The 11,955-nt window shown below is 39.0% G+C and overlaps 1 non-coding gene across 1 annotated transcript; it reads right to left on the bottom strand.

Moving 5' to 3' along the window:
• Window positions 1–10,969: 10,969 nt before the first annotated feature.
• TRNAI-GAU lies at window positions 10,970–11,043 on the bottom strand. Its single transcript has one exon. It is a non-coding gene; the product is annotated as a tRNA-Ile (tRNA).
• Between the last annotated feature and the right edge of the window lie 912 nt (window positions 11,044–11,955).

Raw genomic sequence — 11,955 nt, 5'->3', positions numbered from 1 at the left:
AATCCAGATAGACGAAATCTATAGCTCTTTCCTTGTCCACTGACTCGCTCTTGTTGAAGCCATGCTGGCCATCTCAAGGTCATGGAGGTCCCTGTCCTCCACGTGCTTTAACATAGCTTCTAGGAGGATCTCTTCTATGATCTTCCCAAGCACAGGGGTAGGATGACAGGTTGGTAGTTCCCAGAGTCCTCCTCTCTACCCTTTTTAAAAAAATGGGTGCAATGTTTCTTTTTTTCCGGTCTTTGAGGACTTCACTTGACTGCCATGATTTTGCAATTATCTGAAAGTCAGGACTGACCTGGCAACATCAACCAGTGCCCTCAAGACTCTGGGCTACATCTCACCAAGTCCCATAGACTTACCTATGTTCAGGTTTCTCAGGTGGACTCAAATCTCATCTTCTATTACAGTGGGAGAAACTTTGCTCCCCTAATGTGATGGATACGCTTGGCCCCCTTAACCAAACCAGCAGTAGTTTGGTGCAGGTTCCAAAGGAGGTAAAAGCCTGAGCTGTAGCCAGGCTAAGAACTCATTTAGTAAACCAACAAAGGAACAGTGACCCAGTGAACATTGATGCGTATGAGCTTGGATCACTGATCATGCGATTAACACATGAATAGTGGCTGATTTTTCCAAGACTCATTTAGCAAGGAACAAAGCAAGCTGTGCATACAAGAGTTTCATGCACACCTTTCCCATTGTAAGCAATTTTAATTAAGAGCCAACTCTATCCCATAAATACAACAACCTCAGTGAGCCTTCTTTGAGCTCTCCCTGCTAGGCAGTGTGGCTGTAAGGCAGCAATCTCCCCTTGAGCCAGGACACCTCTAAAGGTCACTCCTTGAGGCAGAGAAACCTTTTACCAGATCTTTGGATGAGCCCAATTCACATTTTCCCTAAATTGCAACTGTACTGCACGCCAGGTGATGCCTCTTAAGGTTTGAGATTCCTTACCTGAGACTAAAAGATCCTTCCTTCCTCAAGGAAGGGAGACTCCTTATTTCCAACAGATCCTCAGGAAGTGACTGACAGCATGCTGGATCAATACTCAAGGAAATCCATGTAGCTAATTCCATTAGACAAACCACTGACCAAGTCTGGGAGTAAGTCTGGGTCCAGCTGCACCTAGACTCCTCTCTGAGGAGGAGTTTAGAAGGCAAGGCGGTCCATGCTGAACCTTGTGATTCAATGGGTGGGTCTCCCTTACCCTTTTGTGTCTGTGGTCTCTGTGTAAATCATTCCAGCTCAATTCTAACCCAGCTTTCCTTTGTATGTTTTTTCTACAGAGGGAACCTTGCTTTTGAACTTTGTTAAGTTGCACTTTTGCAAATTCATACTAAAATCACTGTTACTAATACCTTTGACAGTGATTCCTCAAGTGCTCTAAATCACTCATGCCCTGACACACAATCCCTGCCTTGAGGTCCATCCACGTGAGAGGTGTGTGAAGAGGGAGTGCCAGTGAAGATTGAGGCAAATAAGTTCTTGAGAACCTCAGCCTTCTCCTCAGCCATTGTTACCAGTTTGCCAGTCATGTTCATCGGAGGGGTATGCTTTCTCTGACCTTCCTTTTCTGGCTGAAATATCTAGAAGCCCTTCCTATTCTTTGTGTCCCTTGTCAAGTTCAGCTGCAGACATGCCTTGGCCTTCCCCACTCCACCCCTACATAGCCAGCCAGTGTCCCTACACCCTTGCCAGGATACCTGTTCCTCCTTCCACTGCTGGTGAATCTCCTTCTTGCCCTTTAGTCTGACCAGCAGCTCTTGGCTCAGCCGTGCTGGGACATCCTTGCCCAATTTTGTACACCCGGGGCTAGAGAAAAGAATTATACATTTAAGAGAAGCTATCAAAGAAGATGGACACTGGGCAGCATTTCCACACTGATCTTTTCCAAGAGCAAGTTCTACTGAACATCTGATTGCCAGGCTATGTCTGTCAGCTCTGCTCAGTGTTTTAAGGTTCTGACTCAACCTGGATTTCATCACTGAAATCAGAAAGAAAGTGTCAGATTTTAATACCAGAAGATATTATTACATACATCTACACTGATACAATGTGTAATGAAGGGCAGATTATTTTAGTGGATGAAATATTTTTTTCCTGTTGATTTCAGTGGGTGGAGTTGAGCACCCAAGTGTGGAAGTGAAGTGTAATTTTTAAGTGCAAAGAAATCTACCTTTCTGTCTAAGTCAATATGCAAATTTGGCAGTGATAAAATAAATTTCTTAGGAAAGCAATAGGATAGGCTCACCTCTACTTCTCTGCACTTTCCAAATCCTACTTGAAAGAACCATAGATGTGGAGGGCTTTTCAATTTTCTGTTAGAAATTTGGTTTCTGTTGTATTTTTGCTATTAAGTGGCTACACAGTGTGCACTGTAAAGTCTGCTCCACTGTATTACCATTCATTTACAAATAAAACATGCTTGCTGCCTTTGAGCTAAATTGTTTCTTCTATGCCTCTACTATTCTTTTTCAGAATATTTTATTGTTAACAGCATACATACTATGCACAGTTTTAAACTTACAACCAAATGCAATTGCTGTTGAAGTAAACAAACTTTTTTTTTTTACATTAAAGTATTTAATTAGTGAAACAATCATAATCAATGTAACAAACTGAGAAATACAGCAACTTGATACAAGACTGAGGTAACAAAATACTTCGCCCAAAACCTAGATTTCAATGCCAGGGTTATTATGAGTGAGACAGTTCACAAGAATTATAGAAAGAGTCCTCACACAAATGGCATGCAGTGGACTGCTGGAAAATACAGCCAAAAATAGTGCAACAGTTTTCACACAAAACAAACCAAAACATGAAAACTGGTTTACGTTATAATGTGACAAACAAGACCCGATTGGGAAACTACCTTCTTTGCCTCGTCTTAGTGCTATTTGGAAAAACATGTATTTTGGCACTGAATTACATCAAAATTGCACATTAGTTAATAATATTGTCCACATAGATTTTAAATCGTCACAATTCTGAAAATAGTAATTTGAGATAATGTTTATTTTTATATAACTGTTGCTGTTACTCTCTTTGATGGATGAAAACTTGTATGGTTGGCAGTATTTTTGTGAAAATGCTGTATTAACTGGTACTGATAGGCAATATACTGTATTCCAATAGCAGCTTTCCATTTACATTAAAAGTACCAAATGACAGCAGAAAAAAATCACACCAGCAGCTACAAACTGTTTAACACTTAAAAACTCATTTAAAGTTGGTTTAAGGTATTTTAATAATATTCTTACACTGCCATCGTTCTGACTTTTTTACATTGTGCAGCATTTTCACAACTGTGCTATACCGAAAAGATGTTTATCTCATTATTGTGTAAAACTAGTATTTGCTATGTTCATCTTTCTTTGATATAATGGTTTTAACATTCAAATGACAATAATGTGAGGGAACCCAAGCTACTTTTGACATATTTCCAAATTCCAAGGTTTTGAGTATTGAGTAGCATTTACATACTTCTCATTTATGTACATTTCACGCCAATAAGTGTTCCGTTTTAAATTTAGCTTATATTTAAGGTTATACCCTTTTAAGGAAAAAGGGCTACTAATAAAGTAAGTTTAAAAAAACCTCTAGACTTGAACAGTTTGGTTAGTGTATCACTGTTCTTGTAACTGTTCTGCCCACAGTTCAACCCCTATGAATGCGAATAACACACAACACACAGGGTTACAGGTGGCACATTCATTAAAACGGCAGTCCGTACAACACTTGCATCTTCATGAGCAATCTCACTGACAACTAACCACGAAATCCCACGGTTACAGAATAATTCAGATTATATATTCTAACAATTCGAAGTCATTTACCAGTGACAGGATTTTACCACATTCAAAAGCTTCTATACTGTCTCTAATGGCATTGGATGCTCTGCCCTCATAGATACTGATGTTTTTCCTGGTTCAAAGTTGTCTTAATTTAGCAAAAAAGGGAGAAAAAAAGTATAAATATATTTTGCATTACCACCCTCTTCACACAACTTCTGAGCCATCAAAGAAACTTTGTCAACTTTACATACACTTTCATGTGTCCCAGGATCCAAATGCAGTTGTCGTCAGGACCTGGTCTTCTTGAAAAGCTACTACGTATTAGGCTTCATTCTCAGGATTTTAACATGAACACTTGAAATAAAACTAAAGTTACAGTTGACCTGCATTTAACCACTTTAACTACATTAAATATACATTTAAATACACTTAAATGTTGTCAGAGAAGTTTCAAAATAAAAATTTAGAATATCATTGAAGTCCACAGAATAAATACTCCTGATGCCAGGGAACTTGTTCTAATGTAGGCTCTGTTCAATTAAAATAACTTCCATTTCTCTCATGGTTTGTAAGCTAGAGGTTGCCTTGGAATTTTCTCCTCTATGCAATCTTAGGAAATCCAGAAGACGCTTTCTGGAGACTGACGATGTCTGAATACTGATACTTTATGGCAAAAAGAGCTCCAAACAGAAAAAGTACTGAAGTTAGCATGGGAACAGAAAAAAAACTCTGCCCACAGGACTGCCAGGGCACAACTACTGATGTAGAACGAGCTCTTTCAGGGAAGAAGACTCAGTTACATTCATTTTAATTTTGTTCTCTGAACAGCGGTGCGGAGGCTTCTTTATATATGCTCCACTGTCAGTCTTCCCTAGCTTTTGTGGCATCATGATTTCATAATAGCAGTACTGTGCCTATAGGTCATAAAGGTGTGTCATGTACTGGAACAGAGTGGAGCTGAGTCATCCACAGAAAGACAGAACAGAAACAATGACACAGAATCACTACCAGGAGCCAGGGCCATGTGACACATAACATCCGATTATCTGTTTCACTGTACCAAAGGATTTAAGATGAAAACACTCAGAGTGAAGAAAAAAAGGAACTTGTAAGCAACTATGCCACCAGTAAGGGAATTTGAGACAACAGGAATTTAAACAGCCTTAAATCCATTGTCAGGGCATTACTGAGTAACAAAACTGAATGAAAAGGAAACAAACTGTCCTGTGCCAAAATACATTTTTCCCAAATAGTTCAAATGGGAACAGCAGAATTGTCCAGAGATTTGATACAAAATCTGAGGCAGCCACATTGCCAAGCAACTCAGTGCACTTAGATTATAAAAATGTTGTTCCACAATTTTTTATTCTAATGGATGCTTTGCAGCAAGTTAACACTGTCAGTCATTCTGTGCATTAGAAAGAACTGAAACCCAACATGGGCCAAATATTCTTCAGTCACACAAAGCAGCTTAACAATAAAAAGAACCGTTTAAAAAAGAATAGGCAGAAGACATGATGTTCAGTTTGTGGTCAAATACCAGTTCACCGCAGTCTCTGACCGCAAAAAGTCGAGGGCTCTAGAATCCTGCAGGAGTTGGGATTAGTCTTCTGTCCATTTAATTTGTCTGTTTCACTCAGTGCTTGAGACTATATCTGGTCCTAAGGACAACATTCACGTTCTGCTTTTAAATGCTGTGTCAGAATCACTTTCAAGTTACATAGGAAAGTGCTGAAATATTTGTGTCTGGCTCAATATTTTTGTCAGGAAAAACATTCTCCTCTTCCTCCTTAGAGAACACCAACCTGTTTCTTCCACTTGGCACTTGAAGTTGCACCAGGTAGGAGAGCACATTATTCAAATGACATTAGATTAGCAGGTACCTGGAAGAGAATGTAAATTATTCAGCAGTATATGCTTCTGAGCCTATTACAGCATTGGGAAACGGCAAGGTTACAAAAGAGAGTGGGCTAATACTTTATTATCCAATATGAAAAGTGTAATCAGTCCCAAAAAAGGCCAAAAGAGGGCTAACCCCTATCTGAAAGATAAAGACTCAAATTATTATTCTACTCATGGACCAAATCCAGCCAAAGTATTCTAAGAAGTCATCAGTATGCGTGGTGGGGGATGTGTCTGTGTAAAGAAGACTCTTGAGCTACATCCTGCTTTGGGTCCTATATGGATCAGCATCGTACTAATATAACCTTTGGAAATGCTTTTAAGAATGAACATTTTCCTCAAGAGAAGAATGAGGCCGCTATATAAAGGACAAAAATAGCATCTGATAGGACACTCTCCTCAGAGGTTCTTACAGACGAGTCATGCGAGTAAATGCTAGCGTGATTGCTTCCTTTGCCCGTGAGAAAGCCCCTTCTGAAGTAGAGATGTGGTTACCTCACTTGAAGCAGTGAGTGTAGAGGTTATACATTGCTAAGATAACCAGACTTGCACAAATCTCGACTTAGTGGGATTTCTGTGGTTTTAAATAATTTTTATTCCTCCTATTGAAAAACTGTATTGACATACAAAATGAGAAATTATGTCTGTCCCCACAGGACTGTGTGTGCACACAGATTGAAGAGGTATCTTTTCTTGTAACGAGTTTCTGGAAACTGAAAAAGTGGGTCGAAATAAGTTTTAGAACCTTACCTGAGGCTTGCTGCTTTTGCAGGCATCATCCAAATGCTTATGCCATAATATTGCCTGAAACCTTGAACCAGTCTGGAATTTGTAAACATTGCCTACAAAAATAAGAAAAATCAAAGGCTCTAAATTTGCAGACAGACATGTAATTTCAAGGGAACTGTGCATAAGCCAAAGTCCTGAAGTAAACTGTTAAATTAACTTGCACCTCAAACGCTCAAACAGAATGTTGCTCATATAACAGAGACCATGTGAGGTGTGTTATTCAACAGTCCCTGGGTGAAGGGATTATGAGAACAGATGTGGCCTGTAATGCTAAGAAGAGTGCATAGGCAGAGAGCCCAAATTACACCACAGAAAAGACTACCTGGGGCACAGCTAATTCACTCCTGGCTTTCTTCTCATTAAGACTGTTGTGGTTACTGCCAAACTTTACATGAATGGTTTTGATATTTGTGAACTTAGTTTTCTTCAGTGTCCTATTGCAAGTTTCCTCTATGCCTTGTTATTTTGTCAATTGTATCTTGGATTTGTGCATTTTAGTCAACACCCAAGAGATGCACTTTGCACAGCACGTGCAAATACATGTCCAGCACCAAAGCTGAAAACATGAAGAAAGCCTCAAAAATCTTTATGTAACCACTCAAAGAGCAAAGTAACTCTAGGGATTTTCTGATCTGAAGTTTTTGAAATTTAATCAAGGCAGAAGTGTTATGACACTTCAAAATTAATTGTTACAGAATTATTAATAATTACCTAAAAGGCTTTTTTTGGTAAATGGTTTGATGTTTAAAGAATTTTCACAATATTTTAACTGGCCTCAGTGTAAGTCAAGATTTGCTGTTGATCAGTTTCAAGAAAGCTATTCAGAAACTTGGGTTTGTGGGCACAGACATGCAGCATTCTCATATTGGCTGGGCAATTTCTGCAAAACTTACAGTAACAGCACTACCTCTGTAGGCACCATAGAAGCACCACATCATATTGTAGAAATATGTTCAATTTTATTTGTACCCTCCCTTCAAAGTTCTGTACTGAAAATCTCCCTTTTCAGTCTTTTAAATGGAGTGCCACTGCAAGTTCTGTACTCTACAAACTCATTAACAGAGATTAATCTCCTTCCTGTCACAGAAACAACACAGACAACGTCCCTCCTGCAACATCTACCTTTGTCAGGGTTATTTAGCTGGAAAATATCAGGATGCTCAGGGTCGTCAGGCAGGGCCACCATCCAGCCCACAATGGAAACTTTTTTACCAGGTGCAGATTTATACTGGAAGAGACAGACAAGTCAGTCACAGCTGAGACTGTAACAGGGATTAAATTTTGACTGTGAAAGTTGTGCAGACACATGGCTTAGCCTGGAACAGCAAGTACACTTCAAACACTCTTCCAGATCTGCTTATGAATACACCATTTTTGGTTTTAGAACAAATTTAACGCTTACATGTTTTCTTTCAGTGCCTCTTAAAGATTTTGCTCCAAAGTACAGCAGAGTTGATCCCGAAAGCACAACCCAGTATCTAGTCCATGAGGAGAGCTGAATCAGAAAGGAAAAAAATTAGGGAAAAAATTCACATCCCCCCAACATTTAAAAAATCTATTCGCAAGCAAGTCCAAGTGCTAACAAAGTTAATTTCAGAAGCAAGGAATGGAGAGTTAGATAAGAGTGTCTCACGGTGTAAGTCAACCCAGCCATCTAAATTTTCCTGCCTGTCTGTCTGTGAATACAATCAATCTTACTCGGGTACCGCCTAGAAATATCAGGACTGACTGCTTCACAGCAAAACAGTGTGCTGTCTTCTACTGGACAAATCTTATACTTCTTTATTTGATCAATAAAATTAATTGAGATGACATCTCTGCAATTCCTGAAATCTTTTAGTGCTGAACAGTAGGGCTGCACATAAGAAATATCAATGAACTCTTTAAAAACCCCCAAAATTACCAAATGTGTAGGGCCAGAACCATGTGAAACCTGTGAATTTAGGTTAAGTATGAATTACCATGACTTTAATGCTATGGGTGGATGCCCTGCAGCTTCCCATTTCCCCATGATACTAAATTCCTGCCCTTATAGAAATGTACGCTGACTTACAGAGCAGACCTGCTTTACTTTTGCTCTGCTGTCATAACCTAGAGGCATTACTTGCAAATGTAGGGAGAAGCAAAACTGCTGTAAGTCAAATTACATACAAAGGTTACAATCTTGTTATAATAGAGTTAAAACGTTGAACACAAAACGATTTTACAACTGATAATAAAAAACCATCATGATATCAAGCTGCTGTTATTACCCTAATCCTGGAAATTAAAACAGTCACTAGTGCACTAGAATCACAGGAAAAATTAGAATTAAGATCACCTACAGTAGGTTTCTTGCCTTCTTTGAGCAATGTTTTTCTTCTTAATGGGCCCTCCTTGGTAATGACTCCTGTGGAACTCCCTAATGCGCAGCTGCAGGCCCCTGTTGGGCTGGAGAGACAAAACACTGCCATATGTATTTGAGCAGACAAGTAAGGACAAGAGACAAGCAATATAATTTAGCTCTAAATATACTTTTCTTGCATTTTCTTACATATATGGTATCATCTGACACTTGGCTCTGTAATACGTATTTGCCAGACCAAGATATCAGATAGGAACCAGGATCTTTGAAAAGTCACTGAATCACAGAATGTTCGGGGTTGGAAGGGACCTCGAAAGATCATCTAGTTCAACCCCCCCTGTCAAAGCAGAATCAGCTAATTGCAAATCAACAAAAGGTTTTATTCTCGGGGTTTAGACATGAAAAAATAAACCAAAACAGAGTAAGTATCAAGGCCCAAAGTCAAGGGGGAAACAAGCAATTTTTCATTTTTTTTCTGGTAAATTAAAGAAATCACCTGGATTTCTGGAAAGCTATGGCTTAAGATTTCAGCAATAAGAGCTCCCACAAATGTAATTTTATCTTAAAATAAATTTTAGCTATCGAAAAAGAACGCAGGAAATTACCTTGGCTCATTGGAAAAGAAGCTGGAGAAACTACATAAAAACACCAAATAGTTTACTGTAGAGTCATTAAAATATTTCTTCCTTTCCCAGTACGAACACAGAGCTTCCCAAATACAACAGTGAAAAGGTGCTACAACTGAAAGACCCCAAGTACAGGCTAAGTTAGAAGTGTAAACAGCCCTTAAGACCAGAACAACTAAAGACTGACTGGTAGGTAATGCCAACCTCTCTCCACTGCCATGATCACAGCCCTGGTATTCTTATAAATGTAAAGGGCAGCAAAGTCTACGAGAGCCAGCTAAATCATGTCCAATAATTAATTCAAGGAAAAGGACGTGTGTGAGATCTACCACTCAGTTGTAAAGTGAGCACTATTCTGTCTACAAACAAGTATGACGGCGTCGTATAAACATCATCTGGTGACAGTGATACGCCACCTATGCAAGAATGGCACTTAAAGCTGGCAGGTGCATCTTCTTCAACTAATTGGAATTGCCTTAACTTGTCAATTTTAATTGTCAATTTTAGTTAGAAGATTCCAGAAAAGGAAGAATAAAAGCAAGGTAAGAAATGTATTTTAGGGAATAAGTTCTTTGTGGATTTAATAGGCTTTTCAAATTTTTATCTTCTCGTATTTTATATTCCTACCTCGTATGTTTTTGAATCAAATCCACCATAGACATGCTGAGAGAGCATTTTCCAGAAGCAGACAGAATAGCTGAAATACTAGCCCAAAAGCTATTCCTTTACTTATTTATAAAGTGTGCGTTTTTATTCCTAACACCTTCTAACTTGTGCTGCTCTCACATGTTACTAGCTCAAGTAAAAAGGCTCTAATTGCATTTACACATTATATCAACATTTCTATAACAGCTGAGGTAAACTAATTTACACAAAATAAAAACTGACTGGAATTACGCTCCAACTAAATCTCAGGATTTGCAAATTACTGTTTGAGGGCCCTACTTTCTTTATTGTTCATATATACATCTTCACTTCCCACTACCACAGAATTTATCAAGTCCAGGCATGAATACAACGAATGAGTTTTATCCCTCTAACTATACACAAATTTTCACATCATCTTCTCTTTAGCTTGTAAATGGATCACCTGTTTCTGAAAAGTCCATGTCTTAGTGACTAGCAACACTGGGAGTGCCTGCTACAGACGGCATTGTAGATATTCCCTCTCTTACTCGGGATCCAAGGTAACAGCTCTTTACTGTACAAAATCAACATATCATACTATAGCTCTCTGAGAAAAACAGGTGTTATGGGTATGGCTGTCCTACAAATCAGGCAATAAATTGTGAGAAAGGATCGTTATTTGTCACAGAAGGCAGATGGCCTTCATGACAAACCTGCATCTGTAACATCACAAAACCCAAAATAAACACTAGTTTTCTGCAATATGGAAGTAGACACAGAATCACAGAATCATAGAATGGCCTAAGCTGGAAGGGACCTTAGAGATCGTTTAATCCAGTCTTCCTGTCATGGGCAGGGACATCTCTCAACTAGATCAGCAACACATGGGGACCGAACGGGGATCGAACCCGCGACCTTGGTGTTATCAGCACCACGCTCTAACCGACTGAGCTACCCAGCCCCCATAACTACTTAAATCAACAGCTAAACTGAATTTCATCTGAATGAGCCATGTCTCTGCTTTAGCATTAATAGCAATTTTTAAAAGCAGGTGGGAAAGACTCCCATGAGTTGATATTGTCATAAAAGGATACTTTTGGACACAAAATACATTACACTGGGAAAGTGTAGAGACCCAAATGGAAGCTTAGCACCATACACTGAGCAAGGCAGACCCTGAACTGTACCTGTATATACAGCTTCGACTTCTAGGAGAATTCCGGATCGGTACCCTCCAGTTAGGCCCCAGCGTGGCATACAAACGACCCCTGTTTGTGAATGCGAATATCTGATGAGGGAAATTCTAGTCTGAGACTTCAACAGTTAGCGTTTGGTAAACATGACAGAGACAGTTCCCAATCTTTTCAGGTCCATAGGAGGAAAAACACAGTGCCTTTACAGTGCTTTATTTCAAAAAGTTTTCCGTTTTTTCCTAACTAATCAATAATTTGATTAATATATTAACTTAGGGCTTACCTATATTAGAGATCATTTATCAATTTCTCAGCTAAGTCTGAAGAGTACTCAGTGAGCATACATGAAGACTAACTCACCTTTCAAGCCCTGATGGCAGCTCCTCACTAAATTCTGAGCTTTCACTGCTATCTAGAAAGAGAGTAGTATAGAGAAGGAGTAAGAAAACCACCCAAGGGAAAACACAAAGCCAGTGTATGTGGATCATGAGAATAATCTTTACACAGTGCTATGTAAATTGCTTACTGAAATCGTGTTTCAAAGTTGAAATTACATGAGCCTTCCTGTTTATAACACCTCACTGATGAACAAAGTCAACGTTACTGCTGTGTTTAGATACCAGACACCTACACGTTACTTTAATTTCCATTACGCTGCCTTTTCTTCAAAGCTGAGCACT

The sequence above is a fragment of the Apaloderma vittatum genome, unplaced genomic scaffold (genome assembly GCF_000703405.1).
Source record: "Apaloderma vittatum isolate BGI_N311 unplaced genomic scaffold, ASM70340v1 scaffold21726, whole genome shotgun sequence".
Lineage (NCBI taxonomy): Eukaryota > Metazoa > Chordata > Aves > Trogoniformes > Trogonidae > Apaloderma > Apaloderma vittatum.
Note: the sequence above shows the minus strand (reverse complement) of the source record. Positions and strands in the feature narration are given on the sequence as shown.